Source organism: Mus caroli, unplaced genomic scaffold, assembly GCF_978045245.1.
Source record: "Mus caroli unplaced genomic scaffold, Mus_caroli_1 scaffold_4, whole genome shotgun sequence".
Lineage (NCBI taxonomy): Eukaryota > Metazoa > Chordata > Mammalia > Rodentia > Muridae > Mus > Mus caroli.
In genome coordinates this window covers 129289420-129313811 of record NW_028227259.1, presented here as the reverse complement: position 1 = coordinate 129313811, position 24392 = coordinate 129289420, and the positions used below count along the sequence as shown (strand labels likewise).

General features: G+C 53.8%; 1 protein-coding gene across 18 annotated transcripts in view; it reads left to right on the top strand.

Moving 5' to 3' along the window:
- Positions 1-24392, top strand: part of Ncor2 (nuclear receptor corepressor 2) — a 162907-nt gene that overhangs the window by 29942 nt on the left and 108573 nt on the right. For 2 of the 18 annotated variants that reach the window (XM_085837201.1, XM_085837186.1), the window contains exon 1: positions 8266-8607. The exons of the other annotated variants lie outside the window; for them this stretch is intronic. The gene's annotated coding sequence lies outside the window, so the exon portion shown is untranslated. Of the gene's footprint in view, positions 1-8265; positions 8608-24392 lie in introns of those variants that run through there. 18 annotated transcript variants of the gene reach the window in all.

The window sequence follows — 24392 nt, the reverse complement described above, 5'->3', positions numbered from 1 at the left end:
ACTTGAGACTGTCGGGTCTGCTCCATTGGCCACCCGAGTGAGTTCTGTCGTGTTTTCGATGACACTTCAACATTGGCTGCGTTTTGATTCCCTGTCTGGCCAGCTGGTGGAAAGCTTGGATGGGTGAGACAGTCACGCACCTGCCAGCACTGGCTCTGTCGTTTCTTTGTAGTCCCAGGCGATGACTTAAGTTTTTCTTGTCTCACAACATAGACCAGGGCCGTGGTGTGTTGTTGAGTAGTGGCTTCCAGGGTTACCAAGCGGTGGCTGTTCTGAACATTTCCAGTTAACAGAGGAGTAAACTGAGGCATAGAGAGTCCAGGTGATTTCTCCCACAGGAGAATAATTGGCAGTCAGAACTACAGCTTGCACACTTTCTCCTCTGTGTCAGAAAGTTCTGACTCCGGGTGTTACAAGGATGCGTTTGCTGAGCTGAGCTGAGCTGAGCTGAGCTGAGCTGGAGGGTCGTGCCAAGAATTGATGGCCAGGCAGGGCCAGAACTCAGCCTTCCCTCCGGGGTTTCCTTTGCTTCAGAGCCAAGGGTGTGGAGGAGAGCCCGGGCCTCCGGGTGAAGCCCTGTCCTCTGGCACCCAGTACTGTGAAGTGAGTGTCAAGCCGTGGTCTGCCAAGGGGCTGCCCTCATCGAGCCTGTTATCTTGAGGAAAATCACAGAAGAGTTCTGGGGAGCTGTTGTGGGGCAAGGTAGGGGCCGGCTACTCAGAAGCCCAGGAAAGGATGGTGGTGGGCAGAGGAGGGCCTCCCCGCCCTTTACAACACCCCCCTTCCTTGCCTGAGGGGGTGTCGGCTAAGACGACTTTTCAGGGGAAGAAGGCCCGTAAATCAAATAAGCAATCCCGTAAATAAATAAGTAATGAAGTTAGTGGGGTGCCTAATTACATCAGAGTCGTAATTACGGATGGATGCCTGCCCGATAATTGTTACTTGTTTTTATTCTTTGGCTCCGACATGTGTCTCCTCCAGGCAGAGGAGGCGCTGTTTCGGGGCCTTTGTGGGCCTGGTGGTTGTGTATGTGGGTGCCACCACCGTCCATCTGCACAGGGTTGTGTGCTCGGTTGGACTTGGCTTTGTCCCATGGTCGGCTCTGAAGTCACCAGGAGTGGAGACAATGACAGGCATGATAGTAGCAACAGGGTTTTAATAGCACCCACAGTGCAGTTAATGATAGCTTATTTAACCTCCAAACCCTCTCCAGTGCTATCATCATCCCCTCTTTATGCATGAGACACAGGCTCAGAGAGGTTTAGTACCTCCCCTGAAGTCACGCAGCTCATAAGCCTGGGTCCTTCCCGCCTCAGCCTTCTAGGTTATCCTGTGTGGGGCATCCTAGGTACGTTCCTTGCATTGAGTGGCAGTGGAAGCAATTCCTGTCTTCACTGTCTTGATCCCACAGTGAAGTTATTCTGAGCTGTGGATGGCCTTGCATCCCACTAAGGACAAAGCTAGCTAGCTTCGGGTCTCCTCCCTCTGATAGGCATCATCGCGCCATTCTACAGAGACAGGAGGCCAGGGGCAGGGGAGGAAGTCCAGAGTGGGCACCCACTGCTGGCGGATGCTAGGGCCAGGGCTCTGGGATTCTGATTCCTTACAACTCCCTGGTGTAAGAGCAGAGCTGGAGGTGGGGTGGAGCTGGAGCCCGTGATGGTAACAGGACAGGGTGGAGAATGACATGACTGTGCCCCGGGTCGGTTGGAGGTGACTCAGCCATGTGGCGTTGGGGTGCCTTTCACACGAGGAACCAGAATCTGGGTTTGTCATGGGCTTTCCCCTGACTTCAGGAATTCACTTGCATTTGAGCATGTGAAGGGCCAGAGCATTGGACAGGTCGCCACTGTGAATGCCCTGAGGGACTATCGGACTCCCAAGTGTCAGAGAGGCTGATGAGGCCCAAAAGGTGTGGATGAGGCATGAACCCTAGGTTAGGGCCACCTAGGGCTCCTGAGGTCAGGGGCCGGTGCACAGAGGTCATACTAGGCACCCGAGGGAAGTAACCGATGGGTGCTCAGAGTGGAAAGTCCCAAAGAGGACATGTTGAGGCACAGCTGAACCAGCTGGGTCCAGGAGTACAGACACCGCCTTAGGGTAGCTGCCGCTGGCTTAGCTCTCTTTCCTTCTGTGGTGCTCGCCCTTACCAACAGCTCACTCCTGCCACCCCAGGGGAAGGAGAGGCACCCAGGGCCCAGGAGGGTGCGACTTCCTTACCTGTCTTCTCCCCAGTGAATTCTTTAACACCTTTCTTCCTCTGCAGGGAGAGGTGGCTAAGGGTGGTAGTCGAGGTGTGTTCAGGGGTGTCCCAGACTCAGGAAGCCAGGCAGTGAGCCTAGGCCTGGGACTGGGGTTGAGCACACTGCCAGATGCTCCGAGCAAAGGTAGCTGGACAGCAGCATTTACGTGAAGTCAGAAAACTGCAGCCATGTGGGCCAGAGCCTTCTTGTTGGGGTAAGCTGTCTCCTCTTCTTCCTCTTCTTCCTCTTCCTCCTCCTCCTTTTTTTTTTTTTTTTTTAATATGACCTGTGACTTTTATCTCAAAGTATCTTTTTTTTCTCCCCTTGTGATCTGGGCAAATGTCTCATGGAATGTTCCAGAAAGTTCCAAGTCTGGAGAAGACATGTCTGGCACCTCTGCAGATGCTGTTTGAGAAAGTCAGGGCCCAGGGTTACATACAGTCTCTGCTTCTGAATGGTCATGCAGGTGCAGCAGGGCCTGGGGAAACACCAAAGGACAGCGACTCCAGTGGCTAGTGACTCTGCCGTTTTGCTCCAGGGGCAGGTCTGTCTTCTGCTGACAGTCTCAGTTTTTCCATCTGTGACATGGGGGATAGCTGTGCCTTTCGGGATCTTGTGAGGTATCATGGTGCTTGTATAGACTTCAGTCTGGTGCTTGGCATTTTGGGGGTGTGATGTTCTTGTCTGGTCGAGTCCTTGTGGGAATGTTGGGTGCCTCATCTATCTGTCACGGCTGGCTGGGTGTGGATTTTCAGGACCTGGGGCAGTGGCTACTGCCTTCCATAGCTTTGGCTGTGGCTGCTGCCGCGGGAGGCCTAGTTGGCTGGTAGTGCTGTTGCAGAGGATGGCCCCTTTGGGCATAGGGTGGTGCACCACAGCCTTGGTGTCCTACTGTGCTATGGGCACTGGACCAAGTATTATTCTAGTGCAGTGTGGGAAGTCTCCTGTGCCAGCGGCAGGGAACAGAGATGAGGGGAACCTTCCCTCCTGGGGTAGAACTGGGTACCTCATGCCTCTCTGGAAGGGATTTGGCTCTATGGTCTTTCTTGCTGGATCTGGCAGGCAGTGGGCAGTAATATGGGCCTGGTGACTTTTGTTTGGCTTGGTAGTGGTGTTCCTGTTTGGTTTCCTTGGGCCTAGGGGGAGGGGTGGAGGAGGGGAGGGAGAGAGGGCTATAGCTCAGTTGAGCCATGAGATGTGATCTTTGGGTAGACTGTCTTGGACCACCCCAAATTGTGATGGACACAATATAGTGTTGAATGCCCTGAGGTTCCAAGGAGACACTCTGTGGGCTGGAGCATGGGTGGCCAATGGCTTCCACAGCTGAGGGACATCAGGTACAAGGACTAAAGGGTCTGAGTGCCCTTGACACACCTGGGGAGGGAGTGTGGCCCTACATAGCCTGATTTTAGACCTCCTTTAGCTCCTATCTCAACCCCCCCTCCCCCTTAGTAGCTGGTCAGTCATTGTGGCCACAGGGTTTTACTTTAACTTCACATATGTTGGAAGACTCTGACTGCTGCTGTATGCACAATGCTCCATGTACACGTTTCTTGAATGTTCAGCAGCTCTAGTCCTGGGGGCCAGGAGTCTGGGGCGTGGGGTGTCTTGCTGAGACCCAGCCCTCAGTTGCTTTGGTGTGGGGTTGTCTTAGTCAGGGTTTCTATTCCTGGACAAAACATCATGACCAAGAAGCAAGTTGGGGAGGAAAGGGTTTATTCAGCTTACACTTCCACATTGCTGTTCATCACCAAGGATGTCAGGACTGGAACTCAAGCAGGTCAGAAAGCAGGAGCTGATGCAGAGGCCATGGAGGGATGTTCTTTATTGGCTTGCTTCCCCTGGCTTGCTCAGCCTGTCCCCCCCCCCGCCCCCCCCAATTTCTCTGTATAGCCCTGGCTGTCCTGGAACTCACTTTGTAGACCAGGCTGGCCTTGAACTCAGAAATCCACCTGCCTCTGCCTCCCGAGTGCTGGGATTAAAGGCATGCACCACCATGTCCAGCTTAGCCTGCTCTCTTATAGAACCAAGACTACCAACCCAGAGATGGCACCACCCAAAAGGGGCCCTCCCTGCTTGATCACTAATTGAGAAAAGCCTTGCAGCTGAATTTCATGGAGGCATTTCCTCAACTGAAGCTCCTTTCTCTGTGATAACGCCAGCCTGTGTCAAGTTGACACAAAACTAGCTAGTACAGTGGTACTCCACACCTCTGATACTTGGTTATTATTCAGGTAGAGATTAGAGCTAGGGTTAACCCTAACCCTAGATTTACTTTTGTTGTTGTTTTAAGACTGAGTTTTACTGTGTGTCTCAGATTGGCCTGAACTCAAAGCGGTGCTAAGATTATGTTTGCTGACATGTCAGGTGAAATTAACCTTTAACTTTTGTTTCCCCTTTGAGATAGAGTCTGGTTCTGTTTCTCGGGCTGCTATTAAGCACAACTCGCTGTATCCTAGACTGGCCTCGAGCTTGTGGGATCCTTCTGCCGCAGCTTTAGCTAGGGTTACAGCGTGCACCACCCCACCTAACGAGAGGAAACATTTTCAGTGAGTGACCAGTGTGTCAGTTCTGAGCACCGAGAATTGTTTGTTTCTTTTTTTAAGCTTTTTTGTTTTTCAGATTTATTTAACTATTTTATGTATTATTTACCTATTTTATGTATTAGGTACCTATTTTATGTATATGAGTACACTGTAGCTGACTTCAGACACACCAGAAGAGGGCATCAGTTCCCATTACAGATGGTTGTGAGCCACCATGTGGTTGCTGGGAATTGAACTCAGGACCTCTGGAAGAGCAGTCAGTGTTGAGCCATCTCTTCAGCCTTGAGAATTGTGTCTTGATCATCTCTGTCTTGTCAACTCCGAACTGCTTGTCACCCTGATCTCTCTGGGGCTCATCGCCATTGCGTCCAGTCCCAGGTCCCGTGGCTGCCCTGTCCCTGTGTAGACTCTCAGATAGGACCTTGCTGTGTTGTGTGTCTTGTTTCTCGTTGTGCAGCTTTGGGGTGCTCTTCTCTGAGGTTCCCGCATATATTGTCCTACATTTCTTTCTTTTTTTTTTTTTTTTTTTTTTTTTTGCCGAGACAGGGTTTCTCTGTATAGCCCTGGCTGTCCCGGAACTCACTTTGTAGACCAGGCTGGCCTCAAACTCAGAAATCTGCCTGCCTCTGCCTCCCGAGTGCTGGGATTAAAGGCCTGTGCCACCATGCTCGGCTTGTCCTTTATTTCTTTTCACTGTGTGGTTATACTTCACTTTGTGGTGATGTGGCCATAGAATGTCTTAGAGTGTCTTTGCAGCTAGGGAAACGGAGGCTAGCATGGCCACTGTGCATGGGGTCCAGGCTCGGGGAAGGGAGGTGGAAGGAGTGTGGGCAGTTCCTTGCTCTCTCCTGTGTTTAGCTCCCTACCCCGCTGCCTGGCCAGGAGCCTTGCTTGGGGAGTATGTATGTTGGGTTGGCCATAGTCTCTGAGGCTCCAGATCTCCTCTCTGTTCTTGGCTGGCCGTGTCACCATCCACAGGCAGTTTGCCTGCATCCAGTCTCCTCTTTGGTTCCTATTGACTTGGCTCTCAGCCTGTAACCTCGACTTGACCACCATCACCATCGTTTCCCGCCACGTGGAGCTGCATGGAGTAGCCAGCTTGCTTGGGAATGGTGTGTGTGTGTGTGTGGGGGGTGGGGGTGGGGGTGGGGTGTTGCTGGCCCAGGATGATGGTGTTTTGTGAAATGCTCTGTGTGTAGTTGCTTCTGGCTTTTGGTGATACATGATCATTAAGTCACTTACTGAACACTAAGTTGCCTGGTATCTTATGAGAAGACAGAGCTGTGGGCATTACTGCAAAAAGGAATATGACCGGGTGATCAGCCTGTCCCTCACTGTGATCTGACCCAGTGGGCTTTGAAACTGTACTTGTGGGTTAACCTTTGGGAAAGGCACGGTTCTCCTGCAGCCTCAGCTGGAACAAATGCAGGGCAGAAAATGGGGGAACACCCCTGACCACAGCTTCCTGGTGGCATTTGGATGGTGTGGATATGGCTTAGTTCTGGGTTTCAGTCTCCTGGTACACAGTGAGAGCCAGGGATAGGGGGACTATCCCGTGGTTACATCTTGGCTGAAAAGATGGGCTTTAGTTGCCCCATTGTTTAATGCCTCAGTTTCCCCTACCTGTAAAAGATGGCTGCAGGGTGCATGCCCCACCTTTGCCAGTGGGGTTGGGGTGACCGAAGCCTCTGGAAGCCCTTCTTGGGTTATGGACATCACAGAGCAGTCAGGAGGGATGTCCGGGTCTTTTGGACTGCAAGAGCTTAGCTGTCTCCTTGGTGTTCTCCCTGTGGCTGTCTGTCTTTCCATAACCCTCAGTGGCCACAGGCTTTTGCTCTGTGTTAATCTGCTTTAGTCTTGAGCTGACAGGTGGTGGCGGCAGTGGCTTCATTTTCGTTGTCGTCATCATCGTTGTCATCATCGTTGTTGTTGTAGTATGCGAGTTATTGATTTTACAGTATTCTTTTTTTAAGTCTTTTTATTTATTTTCATTTCATGTGTATTGGCGCTTTGCCTCCATGCGTGTCTTTATGCCTGTGTGAGGGTGTCAGATACTCTGGAACTGGACTTACAGTTGCGAGCCGCCACGTGGGTGCTGGGAGTTGAACCCAGGTCCCGTGCAAGCACAGCCAGTTTTCTCAACTGCTGAGATGATTCTCTAGCCCCGACTGGTGGCTTCTTGCTGGTTGTGGCACTGTGGGTACCGCCATGACCCTGGTTCAAACCCAGGGCAGTCCTTTTCTAGGACTGCTTCCTTTGGGTCACATAACTTCCTCCTAGGCTCACAGTGGAAAGTGGGGTGTCACTTTCTATCCTGCTCTAGGGATGGCTTTACCCCGGGCACCCTGCTTGGCGTGGTTGTGGTTGAGCTGTTGGACATAACATTGCTGGTCATCTTCAGCCTGATGACGGGATTGTGGCTGTGATTGAAGCCCCTGTTGGGGCCTGTCTCCTCTTCCTTTCATCCTCTTGGCTCCTCTCTGGCCTCATCTTTCCATCTTCCAGACCTTCCTTATTTCCATTCTGGCCCCACATTTGGCTGTGTGTATGGCCTGGGGTTCCTGCTTAGGGGGCAGGGCGTAAAGCTTGCATCATGTTGGCCTGACTCCTGGGTACTGAAGTGGAAGCTATTTGAGACCCTAACAGAGTGGTTCTCAACATGTGGGTAAAAACCTTTCCACAGGGGTCGCCCAAGACCGTGGGAAAACACAGATATTTACGTTATGATGCGTAACAGCAGCAAAAGTAATTTTATGGTTGGGGGTTCACCATAACATGAGGGACTGTATTAAGAGACTGCAGCATCAGGGGGACCACTGCCCCAACACCTCAGGGCTGTGGCCCAGAGCCCCACAGCTGCAGAGCCAGCCTGCCTTGGGAAAGATGCACAGCCCACACCCAGAGGAGGTCGGGCTGGATGTGAGTCACCCAGCAAGTCACAGCCAGTGCTGACGCCTGCCCAAGCATCTGGCCAACTCTTCTGGCCTCTGTGTGAGTTCGGCTCTGCCTTTTTGTGGGCCTGTCACCAAGATGACCGGAGCCCTGAGCCCCAGGCCCGGTTTCCTTTAGTTGGGATCGGAAGGCCGGGAAGGTCGGGACGGACAGGAGCATTTTCCTCTAGCCATCTGGCCCTGCAGGACTGGAGGACGCCAGGGCTGGCTGGCTGGGAGGAAATGGTTAAAGGAGGGGCTGTGGCTGGCCCAGGTCCCTCTGCCAGCAGCAAGGAGGGAGAGGGCTTCTCAAAAGCTATAAAAAGGCCTCGCAGTGTTGAGCCCCAGTGGCTGGAAGCCCGCCAGGGTTACCATGGCAATGAGGAATTAGTCCCGACTGCCAAGGCTGCTAGCAGCTCGGTACTTTTGGCTCTGGAACAAGAGTGGACTTATGTAATTCCGTGTTTATAGGCCTGGGTGGCGGACGCAGAGCTGGGCCTGAGTCTTGGTGGTGGCCCACAGTGGGTCACACCACCCTGCAGGGTATCCCTGACACGCCTCTGGTGCCCTGATTTTGGGGGACATTAGGACAGAAGCCTGCGGCCTAGCAGGCTGCTGGTCCCCACCAGGGCCTCCCCAGCCGGGGTGGGAGCCCAAGTCTCGCGGGAAGGGGTGCGGCTGCTGTGTGGGGCCGCCCCTTGCCCGCTTGGTCTGGAGGGAGGATGGCCCTGTCGCTGGCCAAGGGCTGGCCCCTAGACGCCTGTGGGTCGGGCCTCGGATACAGGGCATGCTGACCTGGGCTGGCTCACTGCCGGCCCTCGCTTGCCGCGTGGGGCAGTTCCTGCAAGTTGTGTGGAGCCCACTCAGGCTGTTGCTGGCCATGCACTGGTAAGAGAAGTTGCCTGGCTGGGGGTGCCCACATCCCCAGACCCTAGGGATGGTGTCACAGAGCAGAGGGCTATGATTTGCAGGATGTGGGCAAAGGACACTGCCTGGGGACGACCCCTGGAATTGCCTGCAAGGTCCCCCAGCCCCGTCTGAGGTATGGTGGCCCTGGTTCCTGCGGGCCCCCGTTAGCCAGCTGGGGTGTCTGGAGAGGCCCAAGACAGGATGTGTCTCAGGGTCCTGTGCATGGGACAGTAGGTTATCTTATCGGGAAAAGTTGTTGATATCCGGAAGACGTGAGGCACTGGGTGCTGGCTGGTGGCCTTGGGAGGGGATGTATGGTACAGACATTGTGCTTGCCTTGAGCATGCCTACCCAGTGCTTGGTGGGATAGTAGGACAGGATGTATGGTACAGACATTGTGCTTGCCTTGAGCATGCCTACCCAGTGCTTGGTGGGATAGTAGGACAGGATGTATGGTACAGACATTGTGCTTGCCTTGAGCATGCCTACTCAGTGCTTGGTGGGATAGTAGGACAGTGTAGGTCGGGACGTGGGGTGACTGGATCAGAGTGTGGGGACTTGGGAGCTTGGGCTGGGGGGGGGGAGCCAGGTGCAGGCATTGTGGGCCCAGCCTGCCTCCTCGTTGAAGTGGAGCTTGGCTCAGCGCCCTGTCTGGTTTGAAATGAGGGCCACCGGCCCAGGCTTGCCCAGGGCCTTGGCAGCGCGAGAGGGGTAAACATTGGAAAGTTGGAAAGGCTTTGGGAGCTCACAGCAGCAGCCTGCGGCAGCAAGCCCAGGGCAGAGGATGGACTTCTCCAGGCCTGGGGGTGGGGGGTGCTGCTGGGATGCAGCTTCCAAGGATCCCCAAGTTCAGGCTGTTGTGGGGGCTCCAGAAGACACGGCTCATTTGCCTCAGACCCTGGTTGTACATCCAGTTCCGTTTCCAATTCTGTAGCTTTCAGTGTGCCCCCTTAGCTCTTACTCTTATTTCCCTAAGTGTAGAAAGGAGTGACAGAGCCCCACAGGAGTTGGGGTAATAGGAGGAGGAATAGCAGAGGAGTAGGCTCTGGGGCAGGATTCAAGTTAGATGACTCTGACAAGCCACTTCCTGTTTTGGAGTCTCAGTCTTCCCATCTGGCAAGTGGGCATGTAGCAAGTCATGTGGTCTAAAGGACCCGATGACACAGTTCTCTGGCACAGGGTGGGTTTGTGGTACTGACTAGGGTTGTGGTTGCTGGTGAGGATGACAGTGACAACAGCAGGCTTACCTGGGCCAACGGTGGGTACGTGCCATCTTGGAGTTAACAGTGTTCATGGAGTTGTGGGGGTGGGGGGTCAGACGGAAGTTCAAGGCATAGCCCGAGCCTTGTAGGACATACCACCTTAGTCAAGCCCTGGAACTCCCCAGCATCCAGGTGTGCCTTGAGGGAGCAATGGGAGCCCCAGGGGCTACAGTGCTGGGTGGTGTTCAGGGGTAGACCCCATAAGTAATCTTCCCAGTCCCCCTTGCTTTGCAGAAACTCGAACCCTGGGCTGGTGCAGGCCTTCACCTGGCCTCCCTTGCAAGCCCATTGTCCCATTTCCCCTGAGTGTGCGTGGGTCCTTGGTACTGCCCAGCATGGCTTGGGGGTTGGGCCAGGATGGGAGGTCCTGTGTTCTGCTGAAGGTGGCAATGCTTCTGTGTTTGTAAGTGACACCGAGTGCTGCTTCTGCTGGCTCGGAGCCCCTCGTGTCTGGCCAGCAGTAGCCATCTGACGGCTCCTTTTCTCGTCTAGGCCACCATGCTAGCTGCCCACTGCCAGTCGTCCTGGGACTCCCCAGCCCCCAGGAAGGGCCCCTGAGTTGGGGCCTGTACATGCCCCTACTGTTCGGAGGCCTTGTGTCTGCTTGGAGGGTGTTGGCTGGGTAGAGGCTGCCTCTGTCCCATGGGGAGTTTGGGTGATGTCCCTGCTACTGAGAAGCCTGCATGGAAGCCCAGAGCAAGGTTGGGTGTGGGATGGAGAAGCTGTGGCAGCTGAGGTCATTGAACCTACATGTGCGCATGTCCATGCTCGGATGCATGCACATGTATATGCGTACACGCTCATGTTCACAGCAAGTATTTGAAGGTGTGACTACGGCTGGTGGGGTCAGTGTCCTTTCTCTGGCTCTGATCTTGAGAAACTGAGCTCTTGATGATTCAAGTGCATGCCACTGGGGGCACCTCTGAAGGGCACACAGGATCGTGGGACTTGCAGTGGCATCCCCAAGGGCAGCTTCACAAGTTTCCATGTACCTTGAAATAAGTGCGGAGGAAGGACCATGGCTCCCAAGAGCGGCTGTTCTGAGTTTGTGACTTGAGGTGCCTTGTAGGCTGGGTGATTTGACTCAGCCCCCAGAGCTTCCATATCTTCATCTGTAGGATGGGGTGAGGGGTCAGCACCTTGTGGGGCGTGTGTGCAGTAGTCACCTGCACTGAGCGCTTATTAAAAGGGTTTTATCATACTTAGTGGGCATGGTGGATGCTCCTTTAGTCCCACTACTGGGAAGGCAGAGGCAGGCGGATCTCCGAGTTCAGGACTAGCCTGGTCTACAGAGTGAGTTCCAGGACAGCCAGGGCTACACAGAGAAACCCTGTCTGGAAAAACAACAAAAAAGTTGTATCATGTCGTTGTTGGGGCATTGGTTATCTCCTCCTCCCACCATGGCTGTCTTAGGGGTAGAATTCTGGGTGTCAGGCTTGGTCGTAGAGGTCCTTACCCACTCCGCCATTTTTCCAGCCATAGGCTGAATGTTTTCACACTGTGCCCTGTCGTCAGATAGTGTGGCGGGCTGCTGTGGTCACCACCTGTTAGTCAGTGTGATTGCTTGCGATGGCCTCTCTCTGAGGTCAGCGTGATCGTGTGGTTCGCTTGCCACCCAGTCGGTGTGATTGTCATGGTTTATCTGTTCCGTCAGTGGTGTGCACATTCAGACGTGGCCGGATCACTGTGGCCTGTTCTGTCGTTGGCTGAGTCTTCATGGCTGGTGGGCTTTATTGTTGGTGGGATCATCATACTTTGCCCGCTCTCTTGTTGGCGTGGTCTCCATGGTTCGCCAGTTCCACAACTGGCATGACCTTTGAGGTTCACTAGCTATGTCGTTGGCGTGGTCTCCATGGTCTGTCTACTCCTGTCTTTGGCCTGTGGTCTCCGAGGTTCATCTGCTCTGTTGTTGGCCTTAGGTGTGAACAGTGTCTCTCAGGAGCTGCTGGTTGTAGGTGGAAACTCCTCTGAGGCTTGGGCAGAGTCGGCGTGGGGCCACCAGGCATGCTTTTTTTTTTTTTTTTTTTTGGTTTTTCGAGACAGGGTTTCTCTTTATAGCTCTGGCTGTCCTGGAGCTCACTTTGTAGACCAGGCTGGCCTCGAACTCAGAAATCCGCCTGCCTCTGCCTCCCGAGTGCTGGGATTAAAGGCGTGCGCCACCACGCCCGGCCCAGGCATGCTATTGAGCTTGCTACTCTTGATACCTGTGTGGTTCTGTCTTAGGTAGGGTTTCTAGTAAGCCACCACAACCAGTTTGGCTCATAGATCCCCAAATCAAAATCCCTGGGGGAAGGAGGCAGGAACCCGGAGGCAGGAACTTAGTTAAGCAGGGGTCATGAAGGAACGCTGCTTCCTGGCTTGCTCTAGATGGCTCGCTCACTCAGTCTGCTTTCACAGACAACTCAGGGTGAATCGCTGCCTAGTGTTGGCATCGCCCACAGTGGGCATGGCCCTCTCAAATCAATCAGGGATCAAGAAACTGTCCCTCGGACTTGTCTCTAGGCCAGTTCGATGGGGGCATTTTCTCAGTTGAGGTTCCCTCTTCCCAGGTGACACTAGGTTATGTCAAGTTGACAAAACGAACCCCAGAATTGCGTAGGTTACATGTGCGCCGCAGGGTTGGGATGGGGATTCAGGGCTATGCTCTGAGGGACTTCTGTAAATGTGCCCAAGCGCTGGGTGAGAAGGGTGTTAGGGAAGGAAGGAAGGGTTTGTCTCAGCTTGCAGTTTTTAATGGGTTCAGTCCATGATGGTGGGGGAGCTGAGACAGCTGGTCACTGTATCACAGTTCACACTCAGAAAGCAGAGGGCAGACAGGAAGTGGTGCCTAGCTGGAAAACCTCAGGGCTTCCCCCCTGCCCCCCAGCCAGGTCCCATCCCCTAAACGCTCGAGCACCTAGGACCGAGTGTTCAGACACAGGAGCCGTTTCCCACTCAGATCCTGGCGGCCATCCTGTGGAGTGGTGCAGGCTTGTTTCCGGGGCAGAGGACGCAGGGTCCTCTACCTCCTTGGGCACAGGATAGAGAGGCAGGGAGGGGGTGTGGAGAGTGCTCTAGCCTCATGAGCTTGTGAGCTGTTGTTACTTGGAGACTTCAGACTGTCAGGATCTTTGAACTTGGTGCCATCTGCCTTCCTTGAGATGGGAGGGAAGGGTCCCTCCCACTCCAGTGGCCCTTGAGAGGCTGAGATGTGCCTCTGTGCTTGACTGGTCCTGGGTGTTTGTCCCCACTGGGGATTTGGTGGTATCTATCTGTCTAAGTCCTTGAGTCTCTCTGAGCTCTTTGTTACCTAGACTGGTGCTTCTGAGCTGCAGCCTTCCCTTCTCAGTGCTGGGAGCTGTTTATCCACTATCGAGGTGCTAACAGGTGAGGGTCATGCTGGGTGCCGGCCTGGGCAGGACTGGTCTGTTCCAGCTGCAGCCTCACTTGGTGGAGAGGTTCAGGCCACTGCCCAGAGCAGCTTCTGTTGCAAGGACACCACCAGTCCTTTCTATGGCCTCATCACCGCACAAAAGCTCCGCCCTCCTGATGCCATCCATCATTTGGCTTATGAGTGTCAGTATAAGAGCTAGGGGGTCCCAGATGTTCTACCTGTGCCCTGACAGTTAACTCAGCTGTGCCTGCAGCATCTGCACACAGCTTCTTGGGAATTGTCACTTGGTGTCTAGAGGCAGTACCCCAGGCTTGTTCCTAGACTGAGGGGCTTGGCTTAGAGTGGTGTGTGTGTGCGTGTATGGATAGATGTATATGTGTGTGGTGTATGTGTAGAGTGTATATTGGTGTATGTATATACATGTGTTTGTGTGTGGTATATGTGTACAGTGGGTGTGTGTGTGTATATATATATATATATATATATATATATATATATATGATGTGTGTATGTATGTGTAGGGTATGTGTATATGTATGTGTGAGGTATGAGTTTGGGTATTTATATGTGTAGAGTGTGTGTATGTGTGTGTGTGATGCATGCATGAATGTATGTGGTGTGTGTGTGTGTCTTGTATGTAGAGGCAGGACCCTGCTTCTTCAAACTGGCTGGACTGATGACCTGTGGCACTCACTGTGGGAAACCGGGGCATCCTTTGTGTTCACTGGGTGCCCAGCTCCTGGGAGAAGTCATGGAGATGGGGTTGGAAAGGAGGGGTCTTTATTTAGGTGTGGGTGTAATGGCCAGTTTTGCCTGGGGCAGAGGCTATGAGCATTCACCCTTCTCACTTGACTCTAGAATCATCCTGTCCTGTAAGGGGGTTAAGTAGCTAGCTCCCCAAAAGACACAGAAAGATCCAGTAGACAGCGTGAAGGGGATAGTTTCTGTGTCAGTCCGCCTTCAGGGCGCTGGTGCTTAGGGGATTATCCCGCTTCCTCCCCAGAAGGCCATGCTCTTCTCCTTGGCTCAGGGTAGCCCCGAGCAGCTCTAGGAGGCCCACTTCCCAGGCACAGCTTTCTCCTTGGCGCAGACACTTCCCAGGCTGCCCGCCCTGTTCTGGAAGACCGGGGGTGGCTTCTCCTGCCACTTGGAGCCAAGCATTCAGAAGACCCGCCCCCTGCCTCCAGGCCTGCTTTGACAATGCGCCCTTTGTCCCGTGGTCCAGCCTCCTCTCAGCTCCCAGCAGAGTGCCCCGGCCTATGATGTCATGCCCCTTTCAGCCAGGTCCCAGGCGGGTGGCCAGGGTGGAGGCCAGCAGACTAGGAGCCACTAACCTGCTCCTTACTATGACTGGGCTGCCCTGAACCCTTCAAGGTCAGGGTCAATGTTCCCTCTTTTGTGAGTGTGTGAGTGTGTGTGTGTGAGAGTGTGTATGTGTGAGTATGAGAGAGAGAGACAGACAGACAGACAGACACACACACACACACAGAGAGAGAGAGAGAGAGATCCCATTTACAGAGGAACACACAGGTCCCAGCTGGGTCCTTGGCTTTGCCTTATTCTCTCCTCTCCCGAGCCTCCTTCAGCCTCTTCGCCTGTGAGTGGATGAGTCACAGAGCTGGCTTCTCCCAAGAGCCTTGGGTGTGAGACCCTGGCTTCCTGCCAATCAGAGGGGCCTCTGGGCCAGGACCATGCCCCTAGGTGTCCCTGCGTGTGGCTTCATGCTTGGCCTCTCTGGCTACGTGGAGACTCTACAGGGCCTAGCCGTGGGCTTGAGGGAGCCTTAGACTCAGATCGGGTTTAATTTAGAGCACACAGGGGTCTGCTCAAGTCTGGCTACCCCAGATCCTGTGACAGCATTTAGAAATTAGGTCTTTGCAGGGTGACTGCATATAGAATCACCGTGCATTTCCTGGGTGGCCGCCATCCCTGTACAGTGCCATGATAATCAGGAGAGAGTCTCAGGAAGGGGGCAGAATGGGCCAACATAGCCATAGTGAGGACCCCTGGACTTGCTGAGGGTGGAAGAGGCTTTCAATCTGCCCCGGAACCCTGGGAACAGCCCACCAGGCCTTCATAGCTGAGGCAGAATTCATTTCTGTGTTTTGAAGGACCTACCTTGTGGTTTTTATAGCAATTTAGGGAAGACTTGGCCTGGAACGAAGTACCTGGGGTAGGCTCACTTGAGCTCGCCACCTGCCTGCTGTGTGACTTTGGACACTTTACTCAGCCTCGCTGCACCTCTCTCTGCACCTGTACAGTGTTTCTGATGGGATCTCAGGCCAGGCTGTCAGATGACTGGTTAGGACGCCAGCAGAACCTGATGAGAGTCAGACACAGGGTTGGCCACCAAGATGGCAGGAGCTGTTCACGTTGGTCTGTCTCCATGGCGACCACTTAGGCCCTGAGATGGAAACAGTATTGCCCTGTAGAAAGAGTCTCTTCCTCCATCGTGTCACATGGAGCTGTGGCAGGCACACAGATGGAGAATAAAAGCAGAGAGGCCTGTAGGATGTCTTCTTGCCCACCTTCACCAGGGGCTGGGTGGTCCTGGAACTTGCCATTGTAGACCATGCTGGTCGTGAATGCAGAGATCCTCCTGCTTCTGCCCCCTAGTGCTGGGATTAAAGGTATGTGGTACCATGACTGGCTTACCTCTTTCTATATTCTAGAAAACTGAGCTCCCATCAAGGTAGAGGAGGGTTATGGTGAAGGAAGGTGTGTGGCCCTGCTCATCAGCTCTGGGCTCCTCACCCACAGTCAGCAATCCCTTTGCAGAGAGGCTTCCCTGTTCTCGCAGAATCTATGTGGAGGCTTCAGTTTCTGCCAAGTATGTCCGCCGCCAAGGACTGACCCAGATCTGCAAGATCTGTGAGAAGCAGGCACTGTCTGCGAGGCTCATGTCCCTGTTAGAGCCACCAATGGTGAGGAGTCTGGCACGCCTGCTTTGGTTCCCGCCACAGTGCTCATTTGACAACCTCCTCCTTGCTCTGTTTTGTACACAAGAAGAGGGACCTGGAGGCTGGAGATCTGAGCCAAGGGACCTTAGAGGTGTCTCAGGACACAACTCGCTCAGGTCTCCCCACGGCAATGAGAGGACTCTCTGTTCTTCTTACATTTAGTACAGAAGTTCCAGGTGACTGATCAGAGCTTCAGGCCCAGTTGGATCCAGGCGCTTGGTCTTTTCTATTTAGAAGTCAGCCCCATGCGGGAGGTCTCGCTGCTCCTGACATGCCCACAGAATCAATGCAGGTGCCCAGTAATATGACACCTACCTGTGATCCCTCCTGTGGGCAGGAGGATCAGAAGTTCAAGGTCTCCTTCAGCTACATAGTGAATTTGAGGCCCGCTTCTTGAGCTGGGAGGGTGCTGTGGGTATTAGCCAGGGAGACTGGAGTATGCTCAGAGGAGACTGGGCCCACTGCTGTCTGACTCCACAGGGTGTAGAAAGAGCCGGTGTAGACCCCGAACCAGCCTGAAGTTTATGGACGGATGGCTCACTGGGCTGCACACCTTGTCACCAGGGCACTGGGCCTAGCATGAGTGTTTTGCTTGTCGTAGACATTGCTGTCATGTGGGGTACTGCCAGAGGCTTGCAAAGCTGCCCCAGAGGCTTGCAAAGCTGGCTGGCAGAAGGTACACATGGGTCTATCTTGGGCCCCTGAGCGGCAGACTGGGTTACTGGGTAGTGATCTCTTTTTCAAAGACCACACTGAGAGATGTCTCCAAGTGGAACTGGCTTTCTGGCTTTGCCTTCCTAGCTGCTTTGCTGAGATCCAGTCCAGCTCCTCGGTCTGTGCTGTTCATAGTCTTGCCTGGTTTGCATGCTGTGGGGCCCTGGTGGCTCCTCTTTTGTCTCCCGTCTAGGCCCTCTTCCCTATATCCTTGGTGATCTGGCCCTGTCCATTCTGGGATCCTGCATGGGCAAAGTTCCTGGAACTGCCTCTGGGTCCTCGGGTATCTGGGTGCTTACTGTCCTTGGCTCCTGGCCACAGGGTCTCCAGATTCTTCATGGTTGTCTGATGTCAGATCTCTTATTGATCATTGCTGAGTTGCTGGGCCATCACTGGTGACTGTGTATGTGCCCTGACCATGCTGATCCTTTGGTGGCCACAGATTTCTCTGCTGGTTAGCAGGGAAGATCAGGTAGGTAGCGCTGTAGCTGCCCCGAGCTGGCTGGGACAGGGAACCTGCATTGCAGAGGTCCTAAGACTGGACAGCTAGTGACCTGCAATTTTTGAATGCAGAGACACATCCACATGTGGCGGTCTGCTATTCGTTCAGGCCATCAGTGATCTCTCCTAGATTCCACTAGGAGCATCCTGAGGACTGTGTGTAGGGAGGGCCACACAGGGACACATCCAGTGGCTAGGCAGGCAAATGTGTGGTTGCGTGGACAGGTGGGCAAGTGGGGCTCTGGTCCAGTCTGGCTTGTAGGGTCTCATGGTTTGCACGAAACTAGAGGTTCCGGAAAGCTCTTCCCAGCTTAGGCCCACGGTGAGCTGGTGGATTGCAACCCGGCCGATTATGAGGCATTTCTAGACAGGCCCAGCTAGCCTCGGGTTTTGTGGGTTGAGGTGGGTTGAGGAGGGGCTTTACACTCATTATTCTGGGCATGGAGTCTCTGGGGCCCATAGGGAGTTCCATCAAGGGGCCTCCTGCAGGAGGCATGAGTGTTCGTGCCTGCGTGTGTGTCTGCCCGCATTGTGATAATTACCTCAGTGTTTTGAATTGCATGGCGTCTAAGTGTTGGATGTTTTCTCAGTGTGCAGCTGATCTCCGGAGCCTTCTGACCTGTGAAATTCTGCCCTGAGACTCCCTCTTCCCTATTCTAGCCGACACTGTTTGTCTCTGACCACCTGCTTGTGTGTCACCTGGGCTCCGAGTCTCTCTTGTGCAGAGGGAGATGAAGGACCTAAGCCTGGCTGCCCAGGGTGGCTAGGCCAGAGGGTGAGGAGCTGGGGAGGAGTGGGCAGAACCTGATGTGGGGACCAGAGAACTGCATGGCCAGGCGTCACCAGCTGTGGTTCAGCCTCTCCTTTCCCCAGTTTAAAGTTAAGTAGTAGGCTGGGAGACTCTTCAGTCAGTAAAGTGCTCGCCGCCGCACATCCATGAGACCCCGAATTCCATCCCTAGAGCCCAAGGAGAAAAGCCAGGCAGAATGGCCTGTGTTTGTAATCCCAGTTCCAGGGAGGTAGAGACAGCCAGCCTAGCTTCTCAGGGAATTCCAGGTCCCAGAGAGAGGTCCTGTCTCAAAATATAGGGTGGTTGTGTCCTAAGGGGTAATACCCAAATTTGATCTCTAAATACTATGTGTGCAGGCGTGCGCCCTCATGTGTACACACACACACACACACACACACACACACACACACAAATTAAGCACAAAGAAAGCCATAGGGAAGAAGTGACTCTGATTTGGCAGGAGCTAGTGGCTGGCTGCAGCCCAGGGGACACCCGTGTGGCTAAGTCCCAGAACCTGTGGCTCATGCTTAGTCAGAGTTCTTCAGTGCCTCGGTGGCCAAGGCCTATGTATGGATGCTGTATGATCTTGGGCACAGGAGCACCTCTCTCCCGTGCTGTGGTTTCCCCATCTGTTGAGTGGTTCAGGTATGCTTGGTGTCAGGCTCACAGCCTTCAGCCACAGCAGACACCGTGAACAGGGCCCATGATGGAGACCCAACTGCTGTGCGGTAGGAAGGGGGATCCTGTGAGGGCCTCATGGAGGCTAGAGGGCTTGGAGCCCTTCCCCTGGGACAGTGCCTTTCGAGAGGTAAAGACTGGCCTGCAGCTTCCCCGTGAAGCCTCCTGCCTGAAGCACAGAGAAGTCTGTATTCTGCTCAAGGGTGCACAGCAGGGGAAGGGGTAGAGTTGTCCAGCCATTTGGGACAGTAACTTATGTGGCTCTGAAAGGGGATCTCTCTCTAGGATTGGGTGGCTCTTGATGGCATCATGTCTACTTGGTGACCAAGAAACTGTGACTTGACTTTCAGTCTCCATTGCTTTGACCATGTGCTTATCCCAGCCTGGGGGAGGGGTGCTGGGGAGGAGGAGCCTGTGTGGTGGAAAGGTGATGTGGGGTACAGGGTTGGAGGCCTTTAAGATTGTCCCCCAGTGTCTAAGTTTGTTCAGAAGCCTCAGAAACTATAGAGAAGACATTGCCAGAGGACAGACTACTCATGTGGCGGTATGGTGTTCCTGGCAACTTCCGGCTCCCACAAAAACACAGGAGCAGCGGGGGGTGGAGGGTGGGGGTGGGGGGTGGGGGTGGATCTGTTCAGCAGAGTGTGTGACCAGTGTGGTTCCTGTCCACAAGGCTTTAGGTGTCTCTGGGAACTGGGCTATAATGTCCTCCTGGGATCCTCTGCCCAGGGAACTTAGCATTCTGGGTTCTGAAGCCTGAGCAGGGTCCCTGGGCCCCGTGGTGGATATGAGCTCTGGCTGCTTCTGACGGCCACACACATTCTAATTCTGGGATACCCCTGTCATCTCCCACTCTCCTATCAGTTTGATGGCAGTGGGTGCTGTGTTTCCAGGATGTTGTAAGCTAGTGCTGCAGACAGCATGCCGGATGGCTGTCACCCCAGTTTCTCTTTATTCCACCTCCCTTGTCTAAGCTAGGCCACTGGCTGTGTCTCAGAGTGCCACATACTGCCTGCAGTCCCAGAAGGAGGTTGCTGCCATGGGGCAGAGACATGGGTGGGCCCTTTCACTGTGGCTGCCTTCCTTTGCCGGCCACGGTCCTTTGCTGAGAGTCTGTTGTGCTAGCCAGGAGAAGGAAATGGGCAAGGGATAGGGCAGGCATGTCACCTAAGGTATGTGATGGACAGGAATGGCCTTGGAGGATGTCCAGGCCAGAGGCCGTGACTGTAGCAATGCACACCCTGGGTTCAGCTAGTCCCCACCCCTGCAGAGTGACATGGTTCCACGGTTTCACTGTTCCACGGAGGCGGTCTTGTTAAGATTGCCATCTGAGAGCTTCTTGCCTTCTGGGCTTCTCCTTTGGCGCTGCCTAGACAGGTTCCTCCTGGCAGACCGTGCAGCCAGGACCCTGCTGTCCCCAGGCTGCCGCCACTCCACCATGGGGTGTGTGAAGATGTCCCTCCCTGTTGCAAGCGTGTGAGGCTTCTGTCTGGCTCCTACCCGATGCGCTGCCATCTGCTCTCTTCCCTTCCCAGTTGCTGTCGCCCCGTCCCACAGTCTGTCTCTAGTTTGGACGTTTATAGTGGTTCATCCGCCAGCTGTGCTACCCATGGCAAAACACAGACGCCATACTGTCCCTCTGTCACCTTCTGGGGCTCCCCACTGCTCCTGAAACAGAATCTCTTTGAGTTCACCGTGGTCTGTGGGGCCTTGAGTGTGACCTCCTTCTGCCTAATTCAGTGATGTTCTCAGACATAGACCGTCTAGTCTCGCCCCTGGGCTTTTGCCGGGATGATGCTCTCTGCCTGGGACACTCTGCTTCCTTGTTCCCATAACTGTTATAAAGCCTGTCTGTTGTGCCGGGCCCGGGTAACCACCCTTTGCCTTTCTGACCTGTGCTGTGCCCCATGTGGACATTTGTGTAAGTTGGTCACACACTGTGTTGTTTTAAATTTTTGGCTCCCTTTACTCAGTGCGACATCCCTGGAGCCATCTAGTGTGATGTATGTCAGTAACCCCTGTTTTTTTTTTTTTTTTTTTCCTTCCCATTTGGCTAAGGAGCATTCTCATTGAGTGGGCAGAGCAGGCTGCTGGGCGTTTCCACCTTATGACTGTTGGGAATGGGGTCGTTCTCAACACACAGGCATGTCTGCATGACTCTTTGAGTTCTTTGGGCTCCTGGGAGATCTTCAGAAACTCTGTATTTCGTGTGTTGAGGACCTGCCAACTTGTTGTCCTAGTTTGTATTTGTTTTCCAAGCTGGCTCCAAATGAGGCTGAGGGTAGGAGATATGAAAAGTGGGTTGGATATAAACTCATAGGGATGGGAGTGGCCACCTGTGGGGGTGTGTGGTCTCCCCATGGGGGTGTGGTCTCCCCATGGGGGTGTGGTCACTCATTGGAAAGGGGTCACCCATGAGGGTGGGGTCACTCATGGGGGTGAGGTCATAGAGTCTCTGGCTTTAGGGCTACCCTGCACATGGGGATGCTGGAAAGGACTTGGTAGGGTGACCTTGGACCATGCAGCTCCTGTGTTCCTAGGGGATGCTGTGTGAATCCTGGGCCAGCTGGGCTGGGCTAAGGTACGAGGTTCTCCAGAGATGGCCTACAGAGGTATCCTCTCTGCCTCCCCTACATTTCCACTGGCCAAGAGGAAGGCATTGTGAATGATTACCACCTTCCGGCCTTCCTGTGTATCCCCAAAATCAAGTAGTGGTTTTGAGGCTATCTGCAGGTGTTGCATGGCGCTGGTGACCCAGGACAGTCAACCTTGGGGTGGGGTTGCACTGAGGGTGCTGTGGACTTGAGGTGTGGTGTAGACCTGTTTACCCCAGCCCCACCCAAGGCAGCAGCTTGTCCTGATCAGGCACAGGACAGCTGCCATGCTGGCCTCCACACACTCTGTGTTCATAAGTGTCATGTGACATGTCTCATTTTGGTGCGAGGTAGTTTTTGTGAGCCAGAGTTCTTGGTAGCAAGTAACAGAAAGTCAGCCAAGGCCGCCAGAGCAAAGCCACGCCTGCCCAGGGTCCTCGGGGATTGCTGTCTACTGGCTTCGCCGGCTGAGTTACCTGCTTATCCCTGTCTTTCTGCCCCAGGCTCACTTGTGGTTGGTGATGGTATCCATGCAGCTGGTGTGGAGAATACTCGGGCTTACTGCAAACTGGGGGTACACTGTGCTCTGGCCCCGTGAGTGCACACTTTACCTGGGGTGTGAGATCTTCTTGTGTACAATTAGCAGTTGGTTTTTTGTTTGTTTGTTTGTTTGTTTGTTTTTGTTTTGCCTTTTTGGTTTTTTTTTGAGACAGGATTGTACTGTGTATTCCTGGCTATCCAGGGACTCACTCTGTAGACCAGGCTGGCCTTGAACTCGGAAATCTGCCTGCCTCTGCCTCTCAAGTGCTGGGATTAAAGGCACTTGACACCACTGCCCAGTGTTTTTTTTTTTTTTTTTAACATTTTAAACTGGGAATTTAGCCCAGGACTTCACAAATGCTAGGCAAATGCTGTATTACTGAGCCATGCCCCTGCCCGACCTGCCACTGGGATTGTAGGCAGAAGTACTACCACTGAGCCGTATCCCCAGCCCTTTTCACTCCTCCCTCCCTCCCTCCCTCCCTCCCTCCCTCCCTCCCTCCCTCCCTCCCTCCCTTATTTCCTTCCTCCCTTCCTCCCTTCTTCCTCCCCTCCTCCCCTCCCTCTTTGTTTCTTTTTCTTTTTTCCCAAGACAGGCTTTCTCTGGGTAGCCCTGGCTGTTCTAGAACTCACAACTCACTTTGTAGGCCAGGCAGGCCTCGAACTCAGAGAGATCCTCTTACCTCTGCCTCCTGAGTGCTGGGGTTAAAGGCCTGCGCCACCATGCCTGGCTTCTTTTCACTTTTCAAGATAGGGTCTCACTTAGTTTCTCTTGCTGACTTTGGATTTGCAATCCTCCTGTCTCAGCCTGCTTAGAAGATGAATGAACAGGTCTGTGCACAGTGCTTGCCTGTGTCGCCTTCTGACCCTTCTGCTTTGTGTGCCCCCGGATCTCTGTGTGCCAGAGTTTGGTGTTGCTGCCACACGGGAGGAAACATCTCAAAGGTGTGACCTGGGAGAGGAATGTGTGTGTGTATGCACATGCATATACATGGGAATATTTAGGAAGTACATTGGTGGCATCTTGTTGACCCTGAGGGGTAGGAACAGTGCCACCTATATGTTGGAAATGAGACAGCTAAGTTTCTGAGAAGGGGACCGTACTCCCTGAAGCTGTGGTTCTTGGCATGGTTCTTGGTCCAGTGTTCTTGTGTTCATAAGTGTCATGTGACATGTCCTTTTGATGATAGGTTCTGTGTGAGCCAGAGTTCTTGGTAACAAGTAACAAAAAGCCAGTCAGGGCCATCAGAGCAAAGCCACGCTTGTGCAGAGTGCTCAGGGGTGGCTGTCCACTGCGTTCTCAGGTTGACTTACCTGCTCATACCTCAGCCAGTCACCACCTCCCCTTCCTGACCGTCTTATTGGCCATGCCTGGTCACATGGCCCTTCTTGGGGCCTGGGATGGAATGTCAGGTGCACACTGGTAGGTTAAGTAGGGACCGAACGCATATAGTCAGGACCTCCAGCTTAGGAAGGGATTGGATCTGTAGTCTTCTCCTCTCCCTGCTTCATTTCCCTGCATAAGATATGTCACAGGCCATCTGTGGCTTGCTTGGAGGACAATTGTTACCAGTTAGCCCAAGAGGAAGGGCTGGGGTTAAATTACAGGAGCTAGGGGTCTGACCAGCCTCCTCATCCTCATGTACCATTGCTTGGGATACAGCTCCAGCCTCAGCTCTGGGTGTAATGTGGAAAGGGAGGGCCTTTCAGGAAAGAGAAAAAGGACCATAGGGCTGTCTCAGACTTCCCGCTGGGGCCTCCCTGGCTCCTGCAGTCTCTCTGTTCCCATTCTTGAGAGCACTGACTATTGTTGTAGCTTGTCTTATATTAGTCATGGAGGTTCCTGCCTGGAAGGTGGCCTTTATCTATCCTGGACCTGTTTTGTTGCCCAGGATGGATTTGTTGTCCAGGATGCTTGTGTCTGGTTCAGGCCGTCCCTAGTGTGGCCCTAGGCATCCTGTTCCCCGACTCCCAGTGGCAGCAGGCCAGTCTCCTCTGTGTCCTTTCCATATCATGAATCGGTCTCTAGCTGAGGACGAAAGAGCAGCCAGGCAGCCTTGCTTTAGCAACTGTGTCGCTCTGTGACCCATAGAGGGTCACTGCCATGTACCACTCTGCTAGCACACAGCCCAGGGACAGGCCCAGCAGCTGTGAACTGGAGCTGCCAGGGGCTTTTGAAGAACTTTGCCCTGGAGATCTGGAAAGTCCCAGCTATGGGATGAACTGGCCGACCAAGGTGGGTGTGGGAGCCTTGCGGATGGCTGTGGGTACGGTGTCCACGCCGAGGCTCCCAAGCCTGCTGGTTGAGGCCTGTTGAGTAGGGAGATGGCTTGTGGAGGCTAGGCACAGTGC